The sequence below is a fragment of the Magnolia sinica genome, chromosome 7 (assembly GCF_029962835.1).
Source record: "Magnolia sinica isolate HGM2019 chromosome 7, MsV1, whole genome shotgun sequence".
NCBI lineage: Eukaryota > Viridiplantae > Streptophyta > Magnoliopsida > Magnoliales > Magnoliaceae > Magnolia > Magnolia sinica.
The window spans coordinates 48,767,631-48,784,662 of NC_080579.1; positions in this window are offsets into that span (position 1 = coordinate 48,767,631).

The window sequence follows — 17,032 nt, forward strand, 5'->3', positions numbered from 1 at the left end:
CGCGGTACAGATCAACTATACAAATGAGGAGTCATAAAGAGTCAAATATCAGATGCCGTATCTAAACCATATAAATATAGAAACACAGGTAACCAAAAAAAATGTCATATGTCGCAGATGTAATGCAATATGTGGTGCAATGAAATGACCATGCTAGAGTGTGAAGTCGGGATGATAGTACGTAGTATCGCAGGCTATGGGGTCTATCACAAGGGACTTCTATCCAAACTAGTCCCATACCTAAATTTGGATAGTCAGACTCAATGTGGTAAATTCCTGATCTCAGGTTAGTCGCGCGCCCCAACCGAAATCCTGACCGTTGCGAAGGTGCACGTGACAAATAGTCGCGCACCACCAGTCCGAGTGGATAGTGAATGAATGAATGAGTATGCAGCTCTTGCTTAATAAGTCCACGAATCTGTACGGTTCTTCTCTGGGATCATCACCGGGGTCTAGTACACTCCAAATGGCACTGCTTCTCTCCCAGCAGCACAGTCCAAGTGAGCGTAAGAAAGCTCACTATCCGCCTAGCCAATAGTCTGCTAATACCTATCCGGCATGTCGATAGCGGACCCATTCACGAGCTGGTCAAACTCAGCCTAGCTATGCCCCCTACCCTAGGGCAGGTAAGGCCACACCCCCTCCCAACCGACCACGATACATTGGGAGACGCGGCCTCCTGGTATTTGCCACTCGGGCGCTCATGTATCCACTCGGTCTTGACATTGGGGCATCTCCTGGCCGCGGAGGTTTATGGATTTTCACCCAAGGACATCTATGGCGCCCGTATGCTAGAACCAAACATTTCCGGTGTCCCATCTGGCCATCCACGATATGCCTGTGGAGGCTGCAGCCCTGATGTCGCTAGGACACACAATGCAAGACGCATGAGTCATACAATCCAGTCATGCATCAATCTTGTGCATACTGTGTGCTCATGTGAGATAACCTCCGCCTATCAGGGAGTCTCATAACAACATTTCCAATGGCATATACAATGGTCAACCACATCTCATAACAAACATGCAGATGATGCGTATGGGCATGTATCATGATGTTATGCTGTCACATACTCATAATCGGTATTAATAATCGACAACAATAATCGGCCTCGACAATGTGGACATTTAACCAACATTGCCCAAAGGAATGGCCCACATAGAGCCTAACATACAGTGGACTGATGGCTTCGCTCAAGGGCCTAATATACAACACCATAGGCCTTACTGAAGAGCTTAATACACATCACGATGGGCCTCAAATACGGACCACATATACATCACATTGGGCCTCAAGCACATGCCGAATGTACATCACAATGGGCTTCAAATATGGGCCGCATATGCATCACATTGGGCCTCGACAATCGGCCTCAACAATTGGAATCGGCAATTGGCCACAACAATCGGAATCGATCGATAATCGGCTTCGATAATCGGAATCGGCAATCGGCCACGACAATCAGCATCGATCGATAATCAGAATCCCCAAATCGGTCACGACAATCGGATCGATCAATAATTAGAGTCGGCAAATCGATCACGTCAATCAGAATCGGCAATCGACCATGACAATCGAGATCGGCAAATCGGTCACGACAATCGAAATCGACAAATCGATCACGTCAATCGAAAATCGGCAATTGGTCACGATAATTGGCCTCGATCGCTAATTAGCAATCGGCCATGACAATCGGGATTGGTCAATAATCAGAATCGACAAATCAGTCGCATCAATCGGAATCGGCCATGACAATCGAAATCGGCAAATCTGTCACGACAATCGGAATTAGCCTATACCATCGGCCTTGACAATCGGAATCGGCAATCGGCCACAACAATCGAAATCGGCAAATCGATCAGGACAATCGGAATCGGCAAATCGGTTATGTCAATCGAAAATCGGCAATCGGTCATTATAATCAGCCTCGATCGCTAATTAGCAATCGGCCATGACAATCAGGATCAGTCAATAATCAGAATTGACAAATCGGTCACATCAATCGGAATCGGCAATTGGTCATGATAAACGGCCTCAATCACTAATCGGCAATCGGTCAAGTCAATCGGAACCGGCAATCAGCCACGACAATTGAAATCCAAAAATCGGTTACGACAATCGGAATTGATCGATGATCTGAATCAGCAAATCAGTCACGACAAATCAGAATCGATAATCGGCCTTAATCGATAATCAGCCTTGATCAATAATCGGCAATTGGCCATAACTAATCAGAATCGCTGAGAATGGGCCTAATAAGGCCTAAGGGAAGGTCACAATGTGGACATCCAACCATCATTACCCATCAATGTGGACATTTAACCAACATTTTCCCCAAGGAGTGGCCCGCATAGAGACAAAGCCAAACATATGGTGGGCCCATGGCCTCACACAAAGGCCTAATATATATCGCAATGAGCCTCACTCAAGGGCACAAGTACACTACATCGGGCCTCGCCAAATGGGCCATAAATAAATTACAACGGGTCACATACCTGGACATATATACATCACAATGGGCCTTAACGCACGAGTTTTAAATACATAACAGGTGGGCCCTGTACATGGGCCATTAATACATCTCAATGGGCCATGACCCATGGGCCTTGAATACATCATATTAGGCCTTACCCATGGGCCTTGAATACATCATATTGGGCCTTACCCATGGGCCTTAATACTGGGCCTCATATATCACGTAGGCCACATTCATAGGTCGCATTATATGGGCCGCACCAATGGCCCATAAAAATACCTCAAGGTGGGCCTCATAGATGGGAGCTTGGAATTACATCAAAATCAATTCAATAGTTGTAGGTGTGACATGTGTACCTCTGTACTGATCAACCCCTGGGGCACATGGCCCACTAACGCCGATCAGCTCCGCCCAAACATGAACCATGTAAACTAGCACTGTCCAAACATTGTCCTACAGGTGGGTCACACATTGCATGGTGCGGATATAAAAACATACATCATGATGACCCACAAAACTTAATGACATCATCTAGCAATGGGACCCACTGGCCTAACATTGGATGGTGTGGATTCGATCCATACATCCCACCGTCCCAATCAAATGGACAGTGAGGATAGAGAATACATATAGCAAGGTGGATTCCCACTCCCACACGCTACTAGATGGACAACAGAGATAAAACGCATACATCATGGTTGGATGGACAGCGTAGATGTAATGCACTTACATCCAGATGGGGTCCACGTCAATGTGGCCCTCCTAGTTTAAATCAAGTTGTTATTTATTATTATTATTATTATTAAAGCTGCTCCAACGTCCAAATACCCACCGTCCAGGATTGGACGGTGCGGAACATCAAGGTGGGTCCCACTCCACACGTACCACACGTGTGGGATGGGTCCACATATATAAAACAGAGGGACGACTTAGATGAAGCACACACCAGCCATGTGGGACCCTTAGAGCTTACTGACGTCAAATGGCAGCCATGCTGCTGGGGTCATGCGTCTTCAAATGAACGGACGGTTTGGATCATCAGACCCTTGGGTCTCACGTCTTGCTCAAACGAAAGGACGGTCTGGATCATCGGACCCTACAAAATGTGTTGACTTCAATACAGCAGCTATATAGCTGCGTGTGGGACCTAATAGAGGGACGGTTGGATATTCACATGCCTCAAGTAGGACCCACCGTCTAGAGGTCTGGACGGTGCGGACTGAAGCACGTACATCATAGTAGTCCACACGTGTGGATCTAGACGTGCATCAAGGTGCATCCCACATGGATGAAGTCCACCGTCAAATAGATGATGTGGATTGACAGATACATCACGATGTGCTGCACCCACCACCGTCCAAATACGGACGGTGTGGGTAAAAGATACTTACATCAAGGTGGGTCCCACGTGGGGCCCACCAGACACATCTATATGTAAAATATAATATTATATTATTTTACTTTATCTTTCTTTCTTCTTTTCTCTTTCTCTTCCTTTTTTTTATATTTGAAAATAGGTTCCAGCGTCCAGACACAAACGCTGGAACAGATGGGCGGCTTTGACTTTCACATGCATCTGAAGTCCACACGTGCGTGGGTCCCACAGCTTCTTTGCAGCATGGATAAGTCACATACATCATGAGTGGGATTCACAGGACCGTCCAGCCTATCCAGCACCGTCCAGATGGTCTGGACAGTGTGGATGAAATAAATACATCATTGTGTGGCTCAACAGCAGTTGGACGGTTGGGATCCAACACACATGATCATGTGGGATCCACTGAACTTACTGACATCAGTTAGCCGGTTGGGGTCCCACCATTGGATGGTTTGGATGCAACACATGCATCATGGTGGGCTCCACGGTGATGGATGGCATGGATATGTCACACGCATCAAGTGGGCCGCACATCAAGAGGGAGAGGGAAAGAGAGAGACAATCGTGAGAGAGGAGGGACCCTGCCACTATGGGCCCTCCCTATACATGCATACATTGAGATGGGTCCCACATATGTGGGCCCTCAAATCATATAATTAACAAATAAAAGCACCCACCTTTGATCTTCTCGGACTCGTCCTTCCATCGATGCAATCTAGAGCTCCAAGGGTTGGATTTTAACAATTGAAATGGACTTTGGAGGGTGGGGATGAGAGATAGGAAGGTGGGCCATAGCAAGGTTCTCCATGGAAGCCATGGATGTTGGAGTTACTTGTCTTTAGAGAATGAGAGAGAGAATGAGAAAGAGATGGGTGATGGGAGAGAAGTGATGGGAGAGAGGGATGATGGAGTGACATGAGAGGTAAGGTGCTTGTTGACTTGTTGGGGTTGCTTTTGTACTTGGGCATGGGGAGAGTAATGGGTTGAGTGATGGGTGTACTTTTGACAAGTGATGTGATTGCTGTGATGGATTTGATAGATTTTCTTGGAATTGCAACGTGCGGTATTTTTCTCGAACTGAACGCGGGCCCACATCTCCTTGCCTAGGTATCACCTCGGCGCGCGAGACGTAGCATCGTAAGAGCGACGACGGCGCAGTCGCACGGGTACAAGTCACGGGTTAAGCCAACTCTGAATAACGGGATATGACTCAGGGTTGCGCGTAAACCCTGATAACAGAATGTGGGTCGCCGAAATTTGACAGGGAGGACCACGGAAGCCTACGAAACATTACGGGCTAGGATAGGGCCTTACAACTCTCACCACCTAATAAAAATTTCATCCTCGAAATTTACTATCACACAGGACAAGGCAATGGAGAGGAAGCATCGATATAAACATACCCGAGAAATAATCAATCTACAAAAGGATGAAGATAGCGCTCTCTATTCTTAACGTTGTGCTCGTAAGATGCCTCCTGCTCACAAAACGCCTCATCAACACTATGATGACCCTACTGAACCTCAGATCTTGGATTAGAAATGATCGAAACTGAAATAATATGAAGCCTCACAATATCAATGGTAGGGAGCTATGTCAGAAAATTTCTAAGTTATTTAAACTCGGGGACCTAATCATTCTAAGTTCTCAACAATCATAGAGTGAAGGGTAGATATTAGCAGATATTTGATGTTATCTTCAGGTATTCCCAAGTTATGCTCTGATACCAACTTCTGTCATACCCTAAACCCGAAAAACGGATTCACAGGAATCTCGATCGCCGAATCCGGTGCCGACAGCCTCCATAGTACCCCATTCTCGGCTCCTAGTGTCCATACGCCAGATTCTGATCCTGGGATCCTGCAAGGAGGATTTATTTTTATTTTTTTGTACATTTAACTTATAATAAGCATAACCACAAGATTACCCAATTCATAAAGGCAACATCATCATCACATATCCACTAATATAATCATTTGAGTACAATGCTGAAAGGGAAATACATAAATCGAAAATCAAGCTCCAGATGACTGTTGCACGCTCTAAGCTCAACACTGCTGCAACCTAACATCACATGCACGCATCTATCGTGAATAAGCTTATAGAAAGCTTAGAGGGTGGTGTAAGTGTGTGCACAAGGTTCATGTCAAGTATTCAATGCAATGTCATAATCATACAATGTTAAAATAGGCGCTAGGTCATGAATCATACGTTATCAGTGTAAGCGAAAATACTGAGAGTCAAACAATATCAGAATACACAATACAAATCAACTATACAAATGAGGAACAATATCAGAATATGCAGTACAGATCAACTATACAAATGAGGAACAATATCAGAATACGTAGTACATATCAACTATACAAATGAGGAACAATATCAGAATACACGGTACATATCAACTATACAAATGAGGAGTCATAAAGAGTTAAATATCAGATGCCGTATCTAAATCACATAAATACAGAAACATAGGTTACCAAAAAAATGCCATATGCCGCAGATGTAATGCAATATGCTGTGCAAATGGAATGACCATGCTGGAGTGTGAAGTCGGGATGATAGTACGTAGTATCGCAGGCTATGGGGTCTATCACAAGGGACTTCTATCCAAACCAGTCTAATACCTAAATTTGGTAGTCAGACTCAATGTGGTAAACTCCTGATCTCAGGTTAGTCGCACGCTCCAACCTAAATCCTGACCATTGCAAAGGTGCATGCAATAAATAGTTGTGCACCACTAGCCCGAGTGGATAGTGAATGAATGAATGAGTATGCAGCTTCTGCTCAATAAGTCTACGTATCAGTACGGTTCTTCTCTGGGATCATTACCGGGGTTTAGTACACTCCAAATGGCACTGCCTCTCTCCCAGGAGCATAATCCAAGTGAGCGTAAGAAACCTCACTATCCGCCTAGCCAAAAGTCTGCCAATACCTATCTGGCATGTCGATAGCAAACCCATTCACGAGCTGGTGAAACTCAGCTTAGCTATGCCCCTTACCCTCGGGCGGGTAAGGCCACACCCCCTCCTAACCGACCGTGACACAGTGGGAGACACGGCCTCCTGGTATTCGGCACTCGGGTGCTCATGTATCTACTCAGTCTCAACATTAGGGCGTCTTCTAGCTGTGGAGGTTTAGGGATTTTCACCCAGGGACATCTATGGTGCCCGTATGCTAGAACCAAACATTTCGGTGTCCCATCTGGCCATCTACGATATGCTTGTGGAGGCTGCTGCCCTGATGTTGCTAGGGCACACAATGCAAGATGCATGAGTCATCCAAGTCAATCATGCATCAATCTTGTGCATACCGTGTGCTCATAGGCCATACACAACACCATAGGCCTTACTCAAGAGCTCAATACACATCACGATGGGCCTCTAATACGGACCACATATACATCGCATTGGGCCTCAAGCACATGCCGAATGTACATCACAATGCGCCTCAAATATGAGCCGTATATACATCACATTGGGCCTCGACAATTGGAATCAGTAATCGGCCACAATAAGCGGAATCGATCGATAATCGGCTTAATAATCGGAATCGGTAATCGGCCACGATAATCGGGATCGATCGATAATCAGAATCCATAAATCAGTCACGACAATCGGATCGATCAATAATCAGAGTCGGCAAATCGATTACGTCAATCAGAATCGGCAATCGGCCATGACAATCGAGATCGGTAAATCGGTCACGACAATCGGAATCGGTAAATCGGTCACGTCAATTGAAAATCGGCAATCGGTCACGATAATCGGCCTCGATCGCTAATCAGCAATCGGCCATGACAATCGGGATTGGTCAATAATCAGAATCGGTAAATCGATCACATCAATCAGAATCGGCAATCGGTCATGATAAACGACCTTGATCGCTAATCGGCAATCGGTTAAGTCAATCAGCGGCAATCGGCCACGACAATTAAAATCGGCAAATCTGTCACAACAATCGAAATTAGCTTATATCATCGGCCTTGACAATTGAAATCAGCAATCGGCCACAACAATCGAAATCAATAAATCAGTCACGACAATTGGAATCGATCGATAATCGGAATCGGCAAATTGGTCACGTCAATCAGAATAGGTAATCAGCCTTGATAAATAGCCTCAATCGCTAATCGGTAATCGGTCAAGTCAATCGGAATCGACAATTAGCCACGACAATTGAAATCGGCAAATCGGTCACGACAATCGGAATTGATCGATAATCGGAATCAACAAATCTGTCACGACAAATCAGAATCGATAATCAGCCTTGATCGATAATCAGCCTCGATCGATAATCGGTGATCGGCCATGACTAATCAGAATCGGTGAGAATGGGCCTAATAAGGCCTAAGGGAATGTCACAATGTGGACATCCAACCATCATTACCCATCAATGTGGATATTTAACCAACATTTACCCCAAGGAGTGGCCCACATAGAGACAAAGCCAAACATATAGTGGGCTCATGACCTCACAAAAAGGCCTAATATATATCGCAATGAGCCTCACTCAAGGGCCACATATACACTACATCGGGCCTCGCCAAATGGGCCACAAATACATTACAACGGGCCACATACCTGGACCTATATACATCACAATGGGCCTTAACGCATGAGTTTTAAATACATAACAGGTGGGCCCTGTACATGGGCCATTAATACATCTCGATGGGCCATGACCCATGGGCCTCGATTACATCATAATGGGCCTCACCCATGGGCCTTAAATACATCATATTAGGCCTTGCCCATGGGCCTTGAATCATCATATTGGGCCTTGAATACATCATATTGGGCCTTGTCCATGGGCCTTAATACTGGGCCTCATATATCACGTGGGCCACATTCATAGGTCGCATTATATGGGCCGCACCAATGGCCCATAAACATACCTCAAGGTGGGCCTCACAGATGGGAGCTTGGAATTACATCAAAATCATTTCAATAGTTGTAGGTGCAACATGTGTACCTCTGTACTGATCAACCCCTGGGGCACCTGACCCACTAACGCCGATCAGCTCTGCCCAAACATAAACCATGTAAACTAGCACTGTCCAAACATTGTCCATCAGGTGGGTCACACATTTCATGGTGTGGATATAAAAACATACATCATGATGACTCACAAAACTTAATGACATCATCCAGCAATGGGACCCACCGGCCTAACATTGGATGGTGTGGATTCGATCCACACATCCCACCGTCCCAATCAAATAGACGGTGAGGATAGAGAATACATATAGCAAGGTGGATTCCCACCCCCACACTCTACTAGATGGACAACAGAGATAAAATGCATACATCATTGTTGGATGGACAGCGTAGATGTAATGCACTTACATCCAGATGGGGTCCACGTCAATGTGGCCCACCTAGTTTAAATCAAGTTGATATTTATTTATTATTATTATTATTATTATTAAAGCTGCTCTAGCGTCTAGATACCCACCGTCCAGGATTGGACGGTGCGGAACATCAAGGTGGGTCCCACTCCACATGTACCACACGTGTGGGATGGGTCCACATATATAAAACAGAGGGACGGCTTAGATGAAGCACACACCAGCCATGTGGGACCCATAGAACTTACTGATGTCAAATGGCAGCCTTGCTGCTGGGGTCATGCGTCTTCAAACGAACGGACGGTTTGGATCATCAGACCCTTGGGTCTCACGTCTTGCTCAAACGAAAGGACGGTCTGGATCATCGGACCCTACAAAATGTGTTGACTTCAATACAGCAGCTATATAGCTGCGTGTGGGACCCAACGGAGGGACGGTTGGATATTCACATGCCTCAAGTAGGACCCACCGTCCAGAGGTCTGGACGGTGCGGACTGAAGCACGTACATCTTAGTAGTCCACACGTGTGGATCTAGACGTGCATCAAGGTGCATCCCACATGGATGAAGTCCACCGTCAAACGGACGATGTGGATTGACAGATACATCACGATGTGCTGCACCCACCACCGTCCAAATACGGACGGTGTGGGTAAAAGATACTTACATCAAGGTGGGTCCCACGTGGGGCCCACTAGACACATCTATATGTAAAATATAATATTATATTATTTTACTTTATCTTTCTTTCTTCTTTTCTCTTTCTCTTCCTTTTTTTATATTTGAAAATAGGTTCCAACATCCAGACCTAGACGCTGGAACAGTTGGGCGGCTTTGATTTTCACATGCATCTGGAGTCCACACGTGCGTGGGTCCGACAGCTTCTTTGCAGCATGGATAAGTCACATACATCATGAGTGGGATTCACAGGACCATCCAGCCTATCCAGCACCGTCCAGATGTCTGGACGGTGTGGATGAAATAAATACATCATTGTGTGGCTCAACAGCAGTTGGGCGGTTGGAATCCAACACACATGATCATGTGGGATCCACTGAACTTAGTGATATCAGTCAGCCGGTTGGGGTCCCACCGTTGGATGGTTTAGATGCAACATACGCATCATGGTGGGCTCCACGGTGATGGATGGCATGGATATGTCACACGCATCAAGTGGGCCACACATCAAGAGGGAGAGGGAAAGAGAGAGACAATCGTGAGAGGGGAGGGACCCTGCCACTATGGGCCCTCCCTATACATGCATACATCGACATGGGTCCCACATATGTGGGCCCTCAGATCATAAAATTAATAAATAAAAGCACCCACCTTTGATCTTCTAGGACTCGTCCTTCCACCGATGCAATCTAGAGCTCCAAGGGTTGGATTTTAACGGTTGAGATGGACTTTGGAGGGTGGGGATAAGAGATAGGAAGGTGGGCCACACCAAGGTTCTCCATGGAAGCCATGGACATTGGAGTTGCTTGTCTTTAGAGAATGAGAGAGAGAATGAGAAAGAGATGGGTGATGGGAGAGAAGTGATGGGAGAGAGGGATGGTGGAGTGACATGAGAGGTAAGGTGCTTGTTGAATTTTTGGGGTTGCTTTTGTACTTGAGCATGGGGAGAGTAATGGGTTGAGTGATGGGTGTACTTTTGACAAGTGATGTGATTGATGTGATGGATTTGATAGATTCTCTTGGAATTGCTACGTGCGGTATTTTTCTCGAACTGAACGCGAGCCCACATCTCCTTGCTTGGTTATCGCCTCAGTGCGTGAGACGTAGCATCAGAACCGCAGCGACGATGCGCTTGCATGGGTACAAGTCTTGGGTCAAGCCGACTCTGAATAACGGGATATGACTCAGGGTTGCGCACAAACCCCGATAACGGAATGCGGGTCACTGGAATTCGACTGGGAAGACTGCAGAAGCCTACGAAATGGTACGGGCTAAGATACGGGCCTTACATGTTATAGATATAGCATGCATCGTGTAGCCTATACAGATGATTGGGTCTCATAAGACCAAATTATAGATTTGATGATTAATCTTATATGGGCCTGAGTTAATGGCCGTTGCTTATGGGTATTCATGCAACGATCTGACCCGTATCAAGACAAGATTAAGGGTCCAGATGGACATTCCCATGGATAATGGTGTATGACCCGAGGGTTTACTATTTAACATCCATGTGCCATAACTTGGCAAGTTGATCCGTTTTGCCTTTGATAGCTTGATATACATGGTTAATACATGAGCACCCATTTTATATGCATGCATGAACACATCATGAAATTGGAGCCCTTGTGTTATTCCATATGCCTAAACATGATCCAGACGAGTTGAGGAATTTTGGATTTTATTTCGATTTAGGCCCTTGTGTTGGTCCATATAATTGGATGAGATGCATCAATGTACAATATTTGGAACCTCATGTTGGTCTGTATGGTAGTATTTGGGCCCTCATGTTGGTCCTTGTGCCTGGATAAAAGGAGTTATCGTATGTATATGCCTTTGCGATTCTACATTTGATTATATTGGCTTTCATGGTGATGTATTTCCTGAGTGGATGTGTTGTATGGTGGCCACGTGATGGTTAGTTGGGTGATGTGGTTTGTATTGAGGCCTGATGGTCCAAGTGTTGATATTATTGAGAAAGTTTAAGAATGGTGCACTATGGCCACCCTGGGTTTAGATCCTAATATTGGAGATGCCTATCCTCTAATGAACCAGCTAAGATCAGCTAATCGGGTCCTCTTCCATCGTGTGTCAAGTGGGTGTGATCATAATAAGATGGGTACAAGAGTTCTTTCCATTGTCAGGACCAGGAAGGGAGGAGGTGTGATAAGCATACCTACTGTCGTGTGCCAGATCAATGCGGGTGGTATTCCGACTGCTGAGGCCAGATAGGATGAAACAAATCAGGGTCCCCATTGTTAAGTCGATGGCTAGATGAGTAGGGGATGACACGCCCAAACTTTGCCTTTTGAAAATGTTGTCTACTCTTATTTGAGGATGGTGGATTATCCATGTATGGTGTGTTCATGGTTCCTCATGGAGATGTATTATGTGTTGTGGATATGTACTTACAGAACTGAGGGATGTTTAACATTTGACTCATGCATTCATTCTTCCACTATTTACTCGGATTGGTGGTGCACAAATAAATCATTATGTGCACCTTCACAATGGCCACAATTTCGGTTAGGTATGGGACTAACCTAAGATCAGGAGTTTACCACATTGAGTCTAGCAATCCAAATCAGGTATGGGACTAGTTTGGATAAAAGTCCCTTGCAATGAACCCCAAGGCTTACGATACCCTGTACTATCATCCTGACTACACACACCAGCTTCTTCATTCCATTTCTATCATATGCCCTATTGTAGAATATGGAATTTGATTATCTTGTGCATGATGATTGGCCATTCTCATGATTCATTGTCGTTCATTGAGTGGTATGCCTAACATTGATGACATGATTCATGATAACTTGTCTAGCTTTAATAACATGCTAGATTGATAGCATGCCTGGTTGATAATATGCCTATGGTTGTTTTGTATGTCTTTACGGGAGCACCCTGATAAGCTGCGTTTTACTCTCGAAATGCAGTAGACTCACGAGCCATGGTTTGCTCATACAAATGATTTACACCCTTTTTAAGGATATGTCCAAGAGCTATAAGGGCTTTTTTTAATCTCTTCTCCCTTATTGTTGAGCTAATGCACCATCTTATGTGCAACATGTTAAACAGGTTCGTTTCTTGGATATGCGTTGATACCATGTATATTATGTGTAACTGCCTAACCAGATTAACTGTTCAGAAAGAAAAAAATTCCCCGCAATGAGCTAGTTTTGGTGTCGGGAAGTTCGTCAACCATTCACAAAGTCTGGTAAGTGGTGAGGAAGTTGCTCTGACCCGAGTTTAGGACTTGGAAAGTAGTAGTGACCGGGTTCCAAATTTGGGGCATGACAGACTTGGCATCAGAGTAATAATCCTAGGGAAACCTCGTAAGACAATAAGTTAGTGAGGAGGGGATGGATCTTCCTCAATAAGATGATGACTTTTTTTGGTCCTTGCCATGGTAAGAATCGAGGAAAATTCAGCAGTAGTTCGACATTTAGCAGAATCTGCCAGGAATGGTTGTGTTACACGCAAGAGATATGTTGTGCATTGAACATTCCTAGTGTAGAAGACCAATTGCACGCTGGAGTTCTATTGCGCGCTGCAGACTCATTGAGCGGTAGCATGTTGCGCACATAAATTCACTGCAAGATAAAAGGAATGAGTAAATGATTGAAGAGATGATTGATATTTATAGGAAACCAGGACCCGATTAGTCATTGTGTTATACCCAATAGTGCAATGAGATGCACAGGTCCGCGCAACGAGTTAGTAATAGAAGTGAAGATTAATCCTATCTTCGTTCTCATGATTGAACAAATATAGGATCAAGTGGGCATCTGTGGAGGATAATGATACTGAGTTTTACTTTTTGCTCATCCAAGAGACAAGACAGTTTCCAATGTAGAAGCATCCACCACTTGTGGATTTTTCATCATCGACATTTTCTGCCCAATTAGCATCAATATATACAATAATTTGCAAAGATGTACATGAGAATACCATAAGCCTAAGTTAGTACGTAAGCCCCAAACTTTTCAATACCCAAGTATTGAAAGTTCTCGAGTGTTACCATGAAACTTAACTTATTATTTACATGTGTATGATGCCAATCTAGCTATCCTAACCTTACATCTATTCTCCAACATGAATCTGATCATTGAGAATAATCTCCATCCATATATCAAGTGTAGCGACCTTAGAATTTTCTGTGCTAATCTTTCCTTAAGTAGTTGTTTTGGGGTAATTAGCACTTTACTCGATTGCTTGTGAAATCCGCATCAATCACTTTAAATTGTATCTGCATGGCTCTAAACGTGTAGATTAGTGAGCGCTACGTTACTCTGAAATCTGGGATCCATCGCTAAATCCAGTTGTTCTGGGGAATTTTTGGAAGATCTGGATCGGACCTGGACCGCACGTCGAAAGTCCGATGGCGATGATCTTAGGCTGTTGCGGTCACCGAGTTGGGCTTGACTATCACCTCAACAATCAAGTCCATGTGACGTTCTGGGTCGATTTGTTTGAGCTCGGAGTGAAGAGTGTGAGAACGGTTGGAATTTATTAAGCTTTTTATGAAATCTGAGTCGTGTCGCTTGCACGACGATTTTAAGCATTCTGACCGTTGGATTCTGACCCAATTTCACCCTCTGATCAGGATAGTTGGCCCAGGCATATCGTAGTGCTTGTGGACCTGATCGAGATTCCGTGACCGTTGAATTGAGTGTGGTCCGCCACGGCTGATCTAAAGAGCCGGTCGGTACGAAAACTCAGCCTGACCTAGATCCATGATCAGTGAGCTTAAGTCCGAACTTTCATGGTTATAGGCCCACCAGAAGTGCTTCGTTGGATCGAGAAAGGCTTACTTTGGTTATAACCTAAGTATACCTTGACCCTGGGGTTATTTTCATCAAGAATAAGCCTATTTATAGTCCTTAAACCCTAGCTCTCTTTTCCATACGATTTTCTCTAACCCTAGCTTGGAAAGAGAGTGGAAAAGAGAGAGAAAGTGAGAGAGATAAGTTGGTGAATCATCTTGGATTCTTCCTTGTTCTTCTTCATCTTTGAACCTTCACTTTGGATCGTTATTCTGATGGTTCTGAGTTCTTTTGGGGTAAGTTAACCTAACCCTAACCTGTGTTAGAGCTTAGATTAGTTTTGGAGTTGTTGTATCTCATTTCTATCCTTGTTTTAGGGTATTCTAGCGCCGTTGACGAAGACAACCCGTCTAAATCAATTCGGTGTTCCTTTCTTTGCTTAAGGTGCGGACTTTAAGTGTATAGGTTATGGTTTTCAAGGCTTTCAATCCCAGTTAGTGATTTATTCTTGTTATGGATTAGATTTCACATGCCAAATGTTGTGTTTATGTTGCTTTCCTGATATGCATGTGCTATATTGAGATTTGTGTATTCTGTGTAATTATAAAGTACCGTATACGTATAAAATATGCACTTGTGTTTGCCATGATTAATTGTCATGTATGTATGCTAGATGCATGTATGACGACTCCTTGGTAAAAGGAATTGTCTAAATGCATGTATTTCAACATACATCATGTATGTTGTTCCATGTATGCTAAGTGTTTGTAGAAATGCATGAATGATCTAAAGTGTAACTTATTACACTAATTGTGGGCGTTGAGAAGTGATTCTCAATACTTCTATTGATGCGCATGATTTCCTTTATGCAGTTACCTTCCAAGTTATTTAAAATCAAGCATCTCCTATGCTTACATTTATGTTAAGTTGATATTCTTCAGATGCGTATGTACCATGATTTGAGTTGTTGTTCCGTTACTGTTTTACATTCCATATGAATATCTATTGTAGTGTAAGGTGTGTGGGACTATGCATTAGTCCAGGAAATCGGTAATTGACCCTATATTCGTGGTTGAGATTGCTTTCGCCACGTAGGACGTATTAGACGAACCCGAGCCGTATTAGAGTTGGCGGCAGTGGTTTGGCCACGCGGAGTGTTTGCGCACTCTATGTCGTTCAATTCAACGTGCGCTCGTGCTAGTCGAGTTCATCAAGCAACCCGATTGTCCGATGTATGTTCACCATGTATGGACGCTACTGCTTGAATCTAGGGTACCGAACTTACCAGTGAAATCCTATTAACTATGGTACTTGATCCGCTAAGACTCATGAGCCGGACATGGTGGTATGGGACACCGTGGTCGAGCTGTCGGCCTACGCTGGGGTGACGAGCCTCCCTGTAGTGACCAGTGAGCAACTAAACTCGTGAGCCGATTATGGTGGTATGGGACACTATATTCGTGCTGTCGGCCTACATTGATTGGTGACGAGCCCTTTGTAGTGACCTCGAGCATACCTGGATACCGCAAGGCGGTGACGAGCCAAATTGTGGTAGTAAAGGCATGAAAGGCGTGCATTGATTGGTGACGAGCCCTTTGCTACGACCTCAAATATATGATCGTATGAGATGTCTAGGATTGACGACCCTAGTATGGATCTCTGTTTGGATGGTGACATGAGGAAGGTATCTTAGCTTCCCAATCCTGTTGTGTGAAATGGACTAATAACAACTTGGTAATCATATCCATGCACCGCATTTGCATGTGCTTTGTAGATGTGGCGCACTTTGAGGCGATGTCATGCGTAACGTAAGATGAAGACGCTGAGGGTGTACGCGTGAGGGCACGCATCATTTTGCATACATCCTTGCATTAACAAGAGTACTTAGGATTTATTTAATTGTTTTGCTTTATCATTACTGCTTGATTGAACTGATAACATGTTAATCAGTGCCTTATTGTTCCACTGAGTTGATCACTCACTCCCACGTTTCTGGGACGGTGTTAAACACCCACCAGACTCTGTCTTAGGCCCTGATGTTGCAGATGTGGATGCGACGTCTGAGGCAGAGCGGGAGCTGGATGACGACGAGGCTGCCTTCTCCTATATGCAGTTTTCAGACGGGTTCTAGCGAGCCTCGGTCTGATGTGCGGGATCTCTAGGATTATTTTTGGGAACTGAAATGATGTAATTTGATACTTATAATTTTGATAATTAACACTTTCATACGATCTGGCTTGTATATGTACTTCAGGGATTTACACTAGTACACATTTTACTATAAGTCTTCCGCTTGCTTTATTCACTTATCCCTGAATCATATCTGTGTTTTGGCTTAATCTATTCCATGTTTTATGCACTAATACAGTCAACATACATCCA